This window comes from Nelumbo nucifera, chromosome 7, assembly GCF_055504915.1.
Source record: "Nelumbo nucifera cultivar China Antique chromosome 7, China Antique-T2T, whole genome shotgun sequence".
Taxonomy (NCBI): Eukaryota; Viridiplantae; Streptophyta; class Magnoliopsida; order Proteales; family Nelumbonaceae; genus Nelumbo; species Nelumbo nucifera.
This window is the reverse complement of record NC_142655.1, coordinates 52116424-52133153: the sequence shown is the minus strand read 5'-3', so window position 1 is coordinate 52133153 and position 16730 is coordinate 52116424.

Below are 16730 nucleotides of genomic sequence, written 5' to 3'. Positions count from 1 at the left end.
GCTAACTAGATATTAGATCCTAAGCAAGAATGGGTCGAGGTTAAACCTGACTTAAGTGGGTGTAGGGTGCTATGGATGAGGTTGAGGTAATAAACTTGATGTGAAGTGCTAGGGTTGTCAATTCTATGGTGACTGCTGATAGGAAGAGTCCTAAGAAGGATAGATGTGTAGGTCATGCAAGGGAAATGTTTATGGTCAACTAGACTAGGAACCTAGCAAGGATGAAAGAATTTATGGTCAACTAGACTAGGTCATTTAAGGGAAATGTTTTAAATTAGTGGACCTCTGTCAAAAATTAAAAAAAAAAGAAATCATCTAGAAAGTAAAAACTAAGATTGACCTTGAAGTTGGAAACTTTGAAAAATCTTTCGAGGTTTAGGGAATTTGATTAAGATTTGAAAGGGAATTCATGGACTTTGGTATTTTCTCAAGTTTGTGGAATGTTGATTTTTGTAATTGGCTTGAAATTATGTGAGTTAGGATTTGATAAAGAGACTTTATTTAATAATCCTCACAATAGAACCTCATGTTTTGATAATTTTATTTCACGTTAAATTATGATCCTTTCCTTTATTGTGTTTTTGTTCGCTTGATAGATATACTTTTATTATGAGTTAGATATTGGGATTTGATGCTATTTGGTACATTTGTTCTTTTGACTCATTTTGTTGTTAATTTTGGGACTTGGGAAACTAGTGTTGTAATTAGGATCAAGTTCTAATTTAGAAAATACTCTTGGGTTTTGGAAAAGATTAAGATTTGAAGGAAATGCTGAGAGTAATTAGTTCATGTTTATGAAACAACAACCTTTTTTATGTTTCTCCCCAAGAGCAAACTCTTTGGGTTGAATATTCACTCAGTTTAGAGAAGAGCAAGAAAGATATTTAAGCTCAAAAGTTTATGAAGGATCATGAGAATGTCTTTTTGACACTAGCTAAGGGAATATTAATCCCTACACCATATGTGTACCTACTTGACGTCCCTGAGTTTTGGAGATATGAAGGTTCAAGTGGCCTTTTGATGTTATTTCTCAAGAGTAACTCAAAAGGTTCAAGTGGCCTTTTGATGTTAATTGGTTTCATTTTTTTCTATCTATTATTGTTGTTATTTGGCTTTGATTTGATATGTTGAAGCTTACTTGGGATCAAGCTTAGACTTGGATAACATTTGGAAATTTGGACCTAGGTGTTACTTTCAGTTTAAAAGAGTTTAAGCTTCATGTTTTAAATCCTATTTCTAATGATGGCAACCACATAGTGCAACACTCATACTGTCCTAGTCCTAATTATAGTATAATTCCTCTTTCCTGCTTTCATCTAAGGATTCTATATATGGGTATTTTAGGTGCGATGTAGGTGGGTTCTAGACTCTAAGGTTCCAACAAGGTTACTAGTCTTCAAACCTCCACCCATGGACAAATTGACTTCTTTGTTTGGAGGCTAGTTAGAAGGTTTTGGTGGAGCCTTTGAAGACCAAAGTTCAGAGGCACACACCTACTATACTTCCCCTAATAGGAGGAAAGGGATTCTAACTCTATTTACATGAGAGTGTGTGTGTGACATTCAGCCTTGATCGAACCCTAGATTCGGTCCAATCAGTTTGGACCAATCTGGTTCGAATGGGTCTAAGGTTTGATCTTTAATTAAAGATTTAATTCAATAATTAATCTGAAATTAATTACTGAAAAAAATAGGCAAGAATCAGTGAAATAGGGATGTTCGCACAATCCATCCTGCAAAATAGAGGTTAGATCACAGGTTGCAGTTTCATAAACTGCAAATCGCAAATAGCGATTCTCCCATCTGCGAAATCTCCTTCTCTGTGCCGCCAACTTTGATCCAAAATAAAATAAATAGAAAACCTAATTTCTATTAATAATTACATCAGATCGAATGCCTATACATTCAATCTAAAAATAAAAAAAAATCATTTTACAGACCAAATGTAAAAAATAATCAAGAAACTACAAAATCGCAGGTTCCCTGTGCCAGTCAAGATTTCGATCTCCATGTGTACGAACAGCCCATAAATCAAGAAAATTATAAAGAACAGTTCTAAATAATAATCAGATTTATAAAAATTAATTTCAGATTAATCGCCCATTAACTGGAAACAAATTTTCCAGAAAAACATCATATCTACGCAAATCGGGTAGAACACCTTATGCCCATTTGCGCAGGTTCAGATTTGATCCAATTTGGTTCAAGACTTGAACCTGGCTCTGATACCACTGAAGGGAGTGAGAGATCCATCGTATGGATGCCCAAATCTTGCGGAATAAGGTGGGCGAATTTCAAAAATTTCTCTCCCCTCAACTAGGAATCGCATTCCCTATTTTTAGAGAAATCATATTTTTCAATGATCAATCTTGAACCATGAATCGAACCAGATCTGAACAAAAGCAGTGGGAGAGGATTATACCTGATACGGAGAAATAATATCTCCCGACGAAGGTGTTCACGCCCAAGGAAGGATCCAAAGACTGCTCCCACTGAAGATGGCGCAGTGTAGGATGGAGCAGAATCAGTAGTGTTCTCTCCAAGAACCTAATCCTTTATAAGAAATAGCAGGATGGCATGTGAGCACAGCTTCTTATCAGTCCCTTCACAAGGAACTGAAGTAAAGATCGAATATTGATTTCTCCCACTGAACTGGAGGTCGAACTGGCAGGTGAGGCGGCGGCAGGAAGGAGACGGCAAGAGAGAATTTTCGCAAGTGTGCTGAATTCTCTCTTTTGTGATTTCAGCTCTGAAGACAAGTGAATGACTGGTGTTGTGTGTCTAAAGGCTGCCGCCCCCTCCTCCTTTTATAGCCTTAAAGGAATCAGCTCCTAATCCCATTAGGAGTTGCTGATCCAAATCATATTTGGATCAAACTTCCCTTTAAGTGATAAGGGAAAACCCTTATCTTATTTGCAGATTGGATCAGCCTTCTCCTAATCACATTAGGAGGTTTCAAAATTTGAATCACATTCAGATCTAGACACTCTGAATGGATAGGGTTAAGATCCAATCCTATCTGCTAATCCAATCGCAAAATTCGCACCTTATTTAACTAATTAAATTAACTCAGTTCGAAATGGGCTTTAGGCCCATTAAGGTTATGTGCTCACTTAGCCTTCCTAACTGCTGCCCAGTTGAGCTTCCGTTTATGGCGTGGGACCCAAACATTGATCTACACATCAGCCACATGGGTTCAGCCCAGCCTTTGTTACAAGGCCTGGCTGAATACACTGTTATGGGCAGTGCACCCTTGAAATCCATCACATGGGCTCTATGGGCCCAACACTTACCCTAAGTGGTCCCAGGGCCAAGCCACCTTGTAACACCTAGGGACTGTGGGTAGATGCAAGATTAGCCCATCAAACACTACCTGACAAGAGAGGACTTCTCCCTCGGCTGCAAGGAACAGAGTTGCACTCTCTTCTTATATGGATCCCGAGAATTTAAACCTTTTGCAAACATTTTGGAAACCATAATATATATACTTTTATATCTCATATAAAATATATTTTGCAAAGCAAATCTCAACGATTGAAATTGGTCGCCGGCAGTCTTGGTTTCCATCAGAGAGAGTGCATCCCTGATCATTACCTTTGTCTGACAAAGGGGCTGATTTTGTCACTATGATCACCCACTCATATGAATTCTCAGACTGTCCCAACATACCTAGGTTTTGACCCCCGCTAAGGATCTCACTGATTGGTACATCAAAGACAATCCAATCCGACGCCTAGTGCAGTATCATAATCGTGTCTAGGGGTCAGGTGTAACTTTCCAGTTTTGCCCATTAATCTCCAAGGTCCAGGGCAATACTAGAAATCTGGTCCAGTTCAAAGATTCATTAATCCTACACTGCATGTGCCTTGGGTCTCACCCTGGCGGCTGAGACTGGCCACCCCAACCAACTTGGTGGTACATCAGTGTCAGCCTTATCAGGATAGGTCTCCCCAGACCGACCCACTGGTTGTGAACATTCTAAACTAACACGAGTTTCATTAAGTGTCCAGTTTAGAGGTATTACACAGAAACACACCACAGGAACATGAATCAAATATGTACTTTATTCATTTACAATAAACTCATAATGTATATCATTCTAATTGAAGCTAAGGGCATACAAAAACTGTCTAACAGCTCCTACTTGCACTTAGGTCCAATCTGGTACAAGCTGGAGTCTCATGCTTTCCACGTGTTTCTCAAACACTTCCTGTGATAGTGTCTTCGTCAATGGGTCTGCTACATTTTCCTCTGACGCTACCTTCTGAATCTGGATTTCCCCTCAACCAACAATCTCCCGCAGTACGTGGTACTTCCTCTCGATGTGCTTTGACTTCGAGTGGACTCGTGACTCCTTAGCTTGAGCAATTGCTCCATTGTTGTCACACAACAATGGGATGGGTGATGTGCTGGATGGAACTACTCCTAACTCATGAACAAACTTCTTCATCCACACAGCTCCTTTGGCAGCCTCGCTTGTGGCAATGTATTTGGCTTCGGTCATGGAGTCTGCACTGGACCCCTGTTTGCTGCTTTTCCAGCAAACAGATGGCGACTGTTTGCTGGCCATGAGCCAACTTTCTTTGAGCTAGCCATTTCTTTGAGCTGGCCATGAGTTGGCCATGGCGACTGTTTGGGTTTTTAAATCTAAAAATAATGGCCCATTTCTTTGAGCTGGCCATGAGCCACCTGGAGCTCACAGATGGCGACTCCACTGGGGAAAACTAGAACCATTACTGAGTGTTGTTCAGACTTAGTTTCGTTCTTCTTTTTTCTGTTGGTAAGTTTAAGATTTGCTGGATTGTGATTTAAAATCGCACCTCAAAAAGGCTGGGCATGATACACTTTCCCAGTGCAATTCAAAATCACATTTTAACATTCTTTGGTGTGGGTGACCTCCTCCTTGTATGCCCAAAACCATCATTGAGCCAACTCGGACCTAAAGCTTCACCCAAAACTATACCCTTGTCGAAATCATAACTGTAGTCTCACTTAAAACACTTCTCCAAAATCATGCCACATTTCATCTCTATCATAGCCTAAAAGTGCAAAACCACACCTTTCCTTAGTTTTGTTGCACTTTAAGAAGCAGAGGAGCATTCCAGCTATCAAGCAAGAAGTCTGCAAGAAGGAGGTGGTGGCAAGGAGAAGAGGAGATCTCAACTCCAAGGGCGAAACCATGAGTTTTTTCTTTCCTCTTGTTTGATTTATTTCTGTTAGTATGAACTAATTTATCTGTAGTTAGGGTTGTGGAAAGCCTAATTATATCAATGAATATATTTTTATTCTGATTTATTCAAGATCGTGATTTCCATATAGTCTATGAATTATCTTGCTTAATGCTATTAGGAGTGACCATCTCTTAATTGATCAGGCGTATGTGAATGAATCGAGAGAGGAATTCACATAGCTGACCACATAATCCATGGTGTGAATTGAATGGTATATAGGGGTATATACACATGATTCATTTGAATATAATAGTTTTTCCTTGGACTTAATGTGCTTCTATTTTGAGAACTCTAGTCGAGAGATCGAGGGGTTACCTGATAGAAGTAGTTTTAGTATATCTCGAGAGAGAATATTAAATAAAACTGGAAAGACTTCAGCTTATGGGAATGGCAAATTATCTTGGATAATCTCATCCATTAATATTCATTGGAATTGTTAGGTGGACCAAAATTCCTAGCGAATTCAATCAATCGTTACATACTTCAGCATTGGTTACTTCTGCTCTTTTTTTCTTTTTCTGCTTTTCATTAGTTTTTATCTTCAAATCTGAAATTCGATTGTCCAAATAATTAGGGAAGGCTGTAGTTCTAATACTTATTTTGTTAAATTCTCATGGGAATGATATTTTTATACTACTTGGTAACTAGTGTACTTGAAAACTAGTGCATTTGCTAGGGTTATATTTATAGCTATCAGCAGCCACCATTCTCAGTCTTAGAGGCGACACGCGCGCTCAAGCACCGGTCATCTCTCTCTCCGATGGTGAGTCTTCTCTCTCTCTCTCTCTCATCTCCCTCGCAATTCTCATTCTCAGTTTCTCACTCATTGTCACATATTCTCGCTTTCTTAGGAACTGGTGCCACCAGTGAACTGTGGCGGTAAGTTCGCTCTCTCTCTCTCTCTCTCTTTCTCTCTCTTTGTGTGTGTCCCATCTTCTCAATGTTCTCATTCTCACCAGTGAACTCATTCTCACCTGTGAACACCGGTGCCACCAATGAAATCCAGCGAACTCATTGTCACTAGTGAACAACTGCGCTACCAGTGAACTCTGGCGAACTCAAGATGCAATCTTTAATAAAAGTGAAAAAAATCATTGTTAGGTCGGGCTTCGGGTTTTTCAAGAGGGCAGGGCTCGAGCCCAAGTTGTGGGCCCATTGGTTTAGCCGGGCTCAGGCTTGAACCTGAAAAAATTCTATTAATAAGGAGTAAAAGCCTGGCCCGAGCCCGACCTGGCCCGACCCATGAACATGTCTAATCACATCCATGTGAGCCACCCAACTTTTACTACAATTAAAGAAATCAGCCTCTCTAGCTGATAGATTGTTGCCCATTCAGTAACTGGTTTTACTCGCCCAAATTTTCTTAAAAGTTAATACAAGGTCATCGTTTTGCAAAGCAGAGTGCAACCACTTATCTATTTGTTTGCTAAAAAATCGTTTGATGTTCTATTGACGGATTATTGTGGGAACTGGGTGACTAGGTCCTTGAAAAATTTATACACCCAGCTCAGCTATTGAGAAGGGAAAAATAAGGATTTTAAAATTTTAAAATTTTAAATGGATAACATGATGGCATGCATATATAAACGGTTTCTTAACTTGTCTATTAATTAGGGTAATTTAAGTCCAGTGGTGGCATGCATATAGTAAGGTAAATTATTACATATAAAAAAAAAAAGACAACAAAACAGAAAAAAGAAAAAACCTTCGCCCAACAGCCAGCACAACAGTGTGAGACCCCAACCCAAAACTTCTAGATAGCAAACACCCAGATAACCTTTCCTAAGAACAACAAAGCACAGACCGCTTAAGAGACGTGCATAAAAGTCTCTAAACACAAAAACAGAACTAATCAACAGAAGTGTCTACCCCTCCCACCTCCCCCTCTTCCTCTGATCGCTTTTTCTTTTCTTGGATCAGCCTTTACAGAAGCATCCATGTAGAACTCGTCCAACCTTCTTAGTTTTCAAGTTTTCTCTTTTAAATTTGTATTTTTCTGATTAATTCTTTTAAGTTTGGCATTTATCATTTTGTTTCTTCTTCTTTTGAAATTCCAGTTAGTTTCAGGGTTCACCTGAGTTGATCCGTTGGTCTGTTTTAGGGTTGGGGTATAGCCTTTTCTGACCCTATCCAAAATTTGAACGAATCCAAAATTTCCTTGACCCGACATGAACCTGATGCAGATAAGGGTGTCAATGGATCGGTTTTGGATTGAACCCCGTCCAGTCCAATCCTATAATATATACAGAGAGAGAAAGAGCTATAACAAAACCAGAGAAGACGATATAATTTAACTTTAAATCGATTATTTATGCTATGATCTGAAAGCTAGCTGGAGTACTAAAACCCCATCAGGACAAGAAAACATAATGTAGCACACCCCATCATTATTTTAGACCTTATTAGCATTGACAAGGTTGGGTTGATAGATGAGCAAAAAGATATGAGAAAAGCAAAATTATCATGGAAATGGCTGAGCCTGAGGTGAAGGCGGAGGGCAAAGTTGGATACAATCATTTTTGTTGATCCAACATGTTCCACGCGGATCTGTTACGCAGCACCAGCATTTTTCGTTATTAGGTTTACATTGCATTGGAATACATGGCGGAATGTTTAGCTTTATACCACCCTTATTCATCTCCATGGGATCCATTCTCCAAATTTCCTCCTCTTTTTTGCCATCTTTTCTACCTGTTTCCGGCTCACCACACAACAGTAATGTAAGAATGGTGTTGAAGATAAAGAACTCAACTAATAGAAAAAAAAAGAAATAGATTAGAAATAGATGAAAGACCATATGCAAGAGCTTGGACTTACACTCATAAAGCGCAGAAAGACTTAGGAGAACAAAGAAAACGAAGAACATAACATTGAACTTGGGAGTTGCCATGGATGAATTTGCAGTGAAAAGTGTGATCTAGGATGGGCTTTATATAACATTTGAACATCCTATGAGACAAGGCCAATTTAATTTAGTTATAGTCCACCAAATATCTCAAGAATTAAAATCTTGATTCTATGTGATCTTATAAATAATGAATTGGATTCTTTTCTTAGTGAAGCACGTGAGTTATTTGTGTGTATGTAAGATAATTAAGATCAGAGGAAGGTGGTATGAATTTTACATCAGTTTTTGCACTGCCAATGAGACAAAGCCTGTATTTGGTTGCAATGCAAATAAATTTGCACTGATGCAAAATTATGGTAGTGTAAATTATTTGTGTGTAAATTCTGAAATAATTTTGTTTTAAATTTCAGTTTATCTTGTTTGATTGCAGTATAAATGAAGTAAATCAAAACCTGAAGTAGAATAAAACAAAACCCATAACAAAATTAAACAAGAATTTGCATATTTTTCATTTGCATTCCCATGCATTTGTTTTAGTGCAAATAAAATTACACTGCAACCAAACACAACCAAAAGTATAAATTTTACATTAAATAGGAATACAAAACTAAACTAGGAGACAAATTTATATTTAATTCAGATTCGTATTGCAAAGAAATAGCCTAAGGAAAAATTTTCAACTCGCAAATATAAAGCTGATGGCATCCTCTATTTAATGCACATAAAATATTTTAAATAAAGAATCGAAGTATAGAATATTAATATATATGAGAGGAGATCTCATTGATATTATTACAGATATTTGGAAAACTAAAAGATTGGAAGAGGTTTCATTGCCATTTACCTTTTTGTTTGGCCAATCCACTTTTATTTTTAGCTATAGTTGGATTATAAAGCTATGCTTTGGTGAAAAAATCAAAAGAACCAAATTGTTGGATTATAAAGCTTTGCTTTGGTGAAAAAATCAAAAGAACCAAATTGGTGGTTGATCAACCAGTTGAAGGACAGGGCTGTCCTCCCACCTCACCTTCTTTGAATCGGTTATCCAGAGCACCTAGTCAACATTATCATTCTTTCACTTCTTAGGCTGTTAAGCCATTGTCAATATGCAGTTGAATTAGTTTGGTTGAACCAAAACTACCCTCCCAAACTAGTCCTTCGTATCCACATTTTTTTTTCTCGTAGGAAATTAACATTATAAGTTAAAGTATTCACATGAAGGGTCTCATAATCTTGTTTTTTTTTTAATTTTTGAGAATGTATATATTTATAACATGAATCAACATGGGATAAAAGCAATGTACATATATACATATATTAGCAGAGATCCCATAAGGCAGAGAGCTCTCTCCCAGTCCTTGCCTCAATCCAGCTAATGAGGATGAAAATTTCCCCATCATGATTTTCGCGGGAGAAAACCATCCTCACCCCCACACCATTCGGGACGGATCCCCACGGGGATCAAGGAAAAGGGGAAAATTGCCATCACTATTCACAAAAGCTATAAAGTATATATGGCCCACAACTCAATCTCTCACTTTGCATTCATGTAGCGGTGTAACATGGGCCGGGCCAGGCTAGCACGGACCGCTCCAGTCACTTTAAAAAATTCCAAAACTCTAAGAAACCAATTTTTAGCCCAAATGCCCATAAATCCATCATGAAATCTACATGATTCCCTTTCGATGGTCTTGATTATGCTACATCACCGTACTTGATCCCCAACCAAACTCCATAACATGAAGCAAAATCATCAAACAACCAAATGCACAAAATTTCAAACCTAAATTACCGGATTTAGACAATCATCCATCAATGATTTTATTTTGACATGTATAACACTATGACGCTCCTCGAACCTAAAACCCGTGATCTGCACATACCTAACACGATCAAATCCTTCCAACAGCTTCATAATCCCAATCCATATCTAACCACCAAATTTTATCCCAAAATTCCCTTGTTTGACCCAACATTAAGCTTTGATTTTGTTGTGATGAATCTTATTGATCAAAAGTTCTCCCATCCCGAATCTCGATTATCCAATCCTTATTTGACCAACCAGACCCTACCACTATGTTCAGTGACCCAAATAACCCCAGCATAACAAATTTGACCAAACACCTCCATTTGACCGTTGAAAAAGTAAGATTTTGCTTTGGACACTCTCATTGATAGAAAAAGCATAAGCTAAGACTGTGATCTGAACTAAAACAATCAATCTACACCTTTGATCAAAGATCCATCACTTTCATTAGATTTAGGATGTTCGAAAGTGCCAACCCACCAAATTTCATCCCAAAATTCCCTTTTTTACCCTTTATCAAACATAGATTCTATTTCTATAAATCTCATTGACCCGAACTTGTCAGTCATATATCTCAATCATCCCGAGCCTATTTGACCAATTAGACATCACCACTGTGTTCAGAAACCCAAAAAGACCCAACACACAAATTTCATGACTAGATTCATCAGTTTGGCTGTTAAACTAGAAAGATTTCATTTCGACGCAACATATTAAATTGCCACATCATCTTATCTGTCCCAACCTAAAGTCCCAAAAGGATGATGGATGATGCCAGACCCATTCTTGACTACTTAGAACACTTGGACTAATGAAATAGAACCTAATAGATAAAAAAAAAATCCCAAAACCCAAAGATACTCACACTTAAAACCAAGAAAAGACAAAATAGAATTTTAAAGTTTATCAAATTTAGGTTTTTTGACACTATCAGCCCCAAATATGGGGATGCAACGTCTGGCACACCCCAAGCTCCCATTGGACACACAAAACCCATGAAAGCCACCCCCAAATCAAAGAAAATCTTTCACCAAATAGGTAAGCTTGACTGGACATCTATTTCTTTGAAGAATCTTTACATATTTTTGTGAAAAACCTCTATTAAATCCCAAACACTATAACTGAGAGAATTCAGACCAGACCCCCTTCCCTTTCTCTATAAATACTGATTTAATTTGAGCTCAAAGGGGGGACTAGGGGAGAGAAGAGGGAGATAAGGTGGAAACCTCAAAATTACTCTTAGGAGAAGTTGAAAATGTGTTCCTCTAGATTTAAGAAATTCTTGTAACCATTTTTGTTTTGCTCCAAAAGAAACTAAGCTTGAACAACTCCCGTATTGGGTTGCTACAACAACATAGAGAGAGGGGTGCTTAATACCTTCCCTCTCCTAATCCATGGGATCCAAAATCTCTTGGTCATGTGCCTTTTCCATGGAGGACTAAATCACTATCAAAGACTTAAATTGGGCTTTTAAATCTAAAAATAATGGCCCATTTCCTCTTCAAAATTGGTGGTGACTCCATCTCTTTGAGCTGGCCATGAGCCACCTGGAGCTTACAGATGGCAACTCCACTGGGGAAAACTAGAACCATTACTGGGTGTTGTTCAGACTTAGTTTCATTCTTCCTTTTTCTGTTGGTAAGTTTAAGATTTGCTGGATTGTGATTCAAAATCGCACCTCAAGAAGACTGGGCATGATACACTTTCCCAGTGCAATTCAAAATCACATTTTAACATTCTTTAGTGTGGGTGACCTCCTCCTTGTATGCCCAAAACCATCATTCGGCCAACTCGCACCTGAAGTTTCACCCAGAACTATACCTTTGTCGAAATCATAACTATAGTCTCACCTAAAACAATTCTCCAAAATCATGCCTCATTTCATCTCTATCATAGCCTAAAAGTGCAAAACCACACCTTTTCCTCAATTTCATCGCACTTCAAGAATCCAAAAAGAACCTTCCTAGAATTTCATCACAACTCAGTTCAATCTTATCATAACCTAGAAGCCCAAAATTGCAATGTAGTTCAATCTCATCGCAATCTAGAAGCTCATTGAAACTCAATTCATCTCATCTTAACCCAGAAGCTCATCACAACTCAGTTCAATCTCATCACAACTCAGTTTAATCTCATTGCAACCCAGAAGCTCAAAATTGCAACTCAGTTCAACCTCATCACAACTTAGTTCAATTTCATTGCGACCCAAAAGCTCATCGCAACTCAGTTTAATCTCATAGTAACCCAGAAGCTCAAAATCACAACTCGGTTCAATCTCATTGCAACTTAGTTTAATCTCATCACAACTCAAAAACTGCTCATCGCACATTGGAACATACCCATCGCGCCATATTTCAGTTTTATCGCACCTCATTACACCCATCTGTAATGAGTGCTAAAGGCACCATTTGTCAATTTAAGCATCTGAAACCAATGTTAAAAGAATATTTGAACCTCCTATTTTTTTATTCTAAACCTTGTCCTAAGCTACATTTCTTCTCTTCTAATAAGACCTCCCTAATCTTTAAGAGATTAGCAAGTTGGCCTTGGGCACACCTTTTTTCACCAGCAATGATAGAATTAAGTGTAAGCCCCCCCAGATGAAATATAAAAAAAAAAAAAAAAGAAGTCGAACCTTGAAACACTAAACCAGGGGCAAAAGAGTGAGAAGAAATAACAAAAAAAACAACAAAAAAGAGGGATATATTCCAAACTTGGGCATATCAAGGCACAATAAGTTCGATTCAGCAAAGTGGTAAAGATTTGGGGCACGTTTGGAACCGTTTACATTTATTGAAAAAACGGTGCCACCTCAATGTCATATCAACATGATGTGCAATAAACATTTTTTGGCTTCAAACTCACTGTTCGGTACGCACGTTTAATAAAAAATTGAAAATAAACGTTTATGCATTTATTTCTCTTGGTTTTCCTGAAAATAAACCTAGTGTTAAAGCACCAAAGAGAAAGTCCTTCGCCGCTAGAGGAGAACACCAAGAGACCTCAGTCCATTGATGATTGGAGAGAGGATTCTTTGCCGGAGGGTGGAGTAGCTGCCGCCAGTAAGGTCTTCGTTTTCTCCCTATATTCTCCCTATTTTCTCTCTAATTACTCTTTGTTTTCTCTTTTCTCCTAACTTTTGGCAATATTTCTGTTTTCTTTGAATCAAAGTGAGTGTTGCCACAACTGAAGGTTTTAGAGAGAGGGGGAGAGACTGTTTCTCATATCTTTGATTTATATCTCTGATTTGTCGCCGGTATGTTCTCTGAGATCTATTTTCGTCAGTTACTGTTTTCTATTTTTCATTTGTTATTTTAAGGTAGCATTTGGCTAAAGATTTGAGAAAACAAATGTATGTCTTTGTGACACAGAGGTTGCCTAGCTTGTATGTGTTTGAAAAAAAAATGTATGTGCTTGAGAAAACAAATCTATGTGTTTCCAAGAGATAGTAACCCAGTTCTAAAACACGAAAAAGAAAAACTCAGAATTAGAGTCAAAGTGAAAGTGTCGTATATCCACCGTTGGATGTGGATTATATCATATATTAACCGTTGGATCTGAAAATCGGTCTTCAAATTGAAGCATATGTAATCTGGACTGTTGGATTGACTAATGTATCCTATACACCACAATGAAAGTGTCACACTGAAACATCCATATGGCTATTTCCTTATATGCCCCACCAAACAGCATGAAATGGAAAAACGTTTATTGTTGCTGAAGTGTAAAGGGGCGTTTCCTGAAACGCCCAGATTAAACTTAACCAAACAACAAAGTGAAAAACGATTAAAGTGGGCGTTTATCAGACAAATGTTTTTCTGATAAACCTCCACCCAATAAACATAAACGGAACCAAACACAAACTCAATCTCTACACGAAGGGGCAGCGACCTTTTGCTCGAACATTTTCCTGAAGTGAATTTCCAAACACATACTCAACTAGCTACTGTTCTAGCTTTTTGTTAAAACTTACACTCAGTGCTTTTGGTCCTTGTGCATTATAACACATTAACCAATTTGGCAATCCTTTAGGAATCAAGTTGGGAATCTGGTATACTAAATAAAACTTCCATAAGATTAGCTCCAAGTTGCCTAGTAAAATTCATTTTCTTTGTCTTATTATGTCCATAATTAAGCATTCTAACCTGTAAGATTCAAGTGATAGATACAGGAAATGCAACAAAAATACGAATTTTCCTCACTAACTAAAAAGCTTAAGTCATGGACAAGATTCAAGTGAAAAATCTCTTTTTTTTTCTCTTGTCATATTATAAGATTAAACAACTAGGGATTTCACCGAGTATGATTCAGTTTGACCATATAATTTTTACAGTGGTTCCTTTGCAGAAGAGATTGTGGTAGCAAAACTGAAGCCAACTAATTGTTCTAATAAGATCAAATAGATGCATATTCTCTGATAAATCTATTCACTGAGATTATTTCTTCAAGATTAACAAGCAATTCTGTTAAGAAAAACAAAGACAATATAAATATTGAGGCATTGGCACAATACACTGTATACTGAAAGTGAAAGAGACTAAGGACACCAATGTTGGTGGTCCTGGCTGTTCATGGCCTTCCCTAGACCAATGAGACCAATCCTAAGTGTTCTCTGATTTGTGTTCCTATTATTACTAAATTTACATTGCATATAATCTATTTTATTCCCAGTTATTTTAAAACCACTTGTTTCAAAGGCATTCGTCCACAAACCTAATTTTGCATCTAATCTTTTGTTAGTTTTATCAATTAATACTATGTCACTAGAAAACAATAACCACCATGGGACCTCATTCTAAATATGTTTAGTTAATTCATCCATGATTAATGCATATAAATAAAGGCCAAGTGCTGAGCCATGGTGAATAACATAAAAAGACTGAAGAGCATCTGATACATAGCAGACACCTGTTTACATTACTTTCCTTTAGATGATTCCCCAGTATATTTGATCTTTGTCCATCCCCTGTCTTGGAAGAGATAACCATGCCATTTAATTATCTTTGAATCCATGTGAAATTTATCTCCTTTGCCAAACTTCTCACCTCTCTCATGTGTTGTCTGTGGCATCATATGAATCTGACAGGAACCTAGCCTGTTTTGCATTAGTCATCCAATAACTTTTCTTGAATTCTCTTCCACTATCAGATTTGTACTGTTGAGAGATTTTCCTAATCCCTGTCCCTGTAAGAAGGAAATATAAGTTTCTACTTATACAAGGGTTAGTAGTGTTTGAATCCTCATTTTCTTTGGGACAATATTATGAAGTTCCTACTTTCCCTAGTGAAAGAAATAATAATTAAAGTGCTTTTCTAAGGATCACCCAGAGATCCTTTGGGGTATTCTGGTTTTCCTTTTCAACATACATACTGAAATATATTTTCTGTTCCAAATAATTTGAAGTAATATTCCCCACAAAATTGCTTACTAAAAGCAAAACCAGATTTTTCCCAATAACATGCTTTTAACTACAAATAGAAGTAGACTGACTAATGCCTTGTTCACTAAAACATGATCAAATAGTTGGAAGCTTCAATTCTATTTGAATAATTAGCGATTCTTATTTATTTTAGTACTTAAACAAATAACCTTCCAAAACTGTGTATAGAATGTTTGAACCAAAAGCATGAGTTCTATACACAGATGCATCACAAGAAAAGTGCAACCCTGTGGTAATAAACACTCCAAAAAAAGGTAGGAACTATTAGTTTAATTACAACACATGCGTATTCACAATAAGGAGATTAATAATAAAATAAGTCATTGTTCATACTTTATGACCCTTCCACATATGTGATTTCTTGGTCTTATAGATAATACTGATGGAATGAGAGATCCATCGTATGGACGCCCAAATCTTGCAGAATAAAGGGGCGAATTTCAAAAGTTTTTCTCTCCCTTCAACTGGGAACTGCATTCCCTATTTAGAAAATCATATTTTCAAGGATCATTCTTGAACCATAAACTGAACTAGATCTGAACCAAAAGGAGTAGGAGAGGATTATACCTAATACGGAGAAATAGTATCCCCCAACGAAGGTGTTCACGCCCAAGGAAGGATCCAAAGACTGCTCCCACTAAAGATGGCGCAGTGCAGGATGGTGCAGAATCAACAGTGTTCTTCTCCAAGAACTCTGTCCTTCGCAAGAAACAGCAGGATGGCACGTGAGCAGAGCTTCCTATCAATCCTTCCTCAAAGAACTGATGTCAAGATCGAATCTTGACTTCTCCCACAACTGGAGATCGAACTGGCAAACAGGGCGGCAAGAACAAGGAAGCGGCAAGAAAGAATTCTGCAGGGTTACTTAATTCTTTCTTCTGTGTTTTTCAGCACTCAAGAGGATTTGAATATCTCTGTCTCCTAAAGGTTGCCGCCCCCTCCTTCTTTTGTTAACCTAAAAGAGCTGCTCATCCAAATCATATTTGGATCATCGAAGTCTCTGGCTTTGTGTGATCCGTGTTCGAGCATAATTGAATACCCATCGAAAATTATAAAAATCTTTTGCTTCGTGCGATCTTCCTTTGGGAATAATCGAATACCTATAAAAAATCATCAAAATCTGTCGCTTTGTGTAATCCACCTTTGGGCATAATCGAATACCTATAAAAAATCATCGAAATTTCTTGCATTGTGCAATCCTCCTTTAGGCATAATCGAATACCAATTGAAATCCTTCAAAATCTATCATTTTGTGTGGCTTGCATTCATGCAAAAGCTTGGAATCAATCAAAACCATTCACTTGGCATAATATAAAAAAATATCCCATGTGAGATACCTTCAAGAAAATCACTCAAAAAAAAACTTTCAGTTCGGTCATTCCTAAAATCAATTGAAGAATTCCAA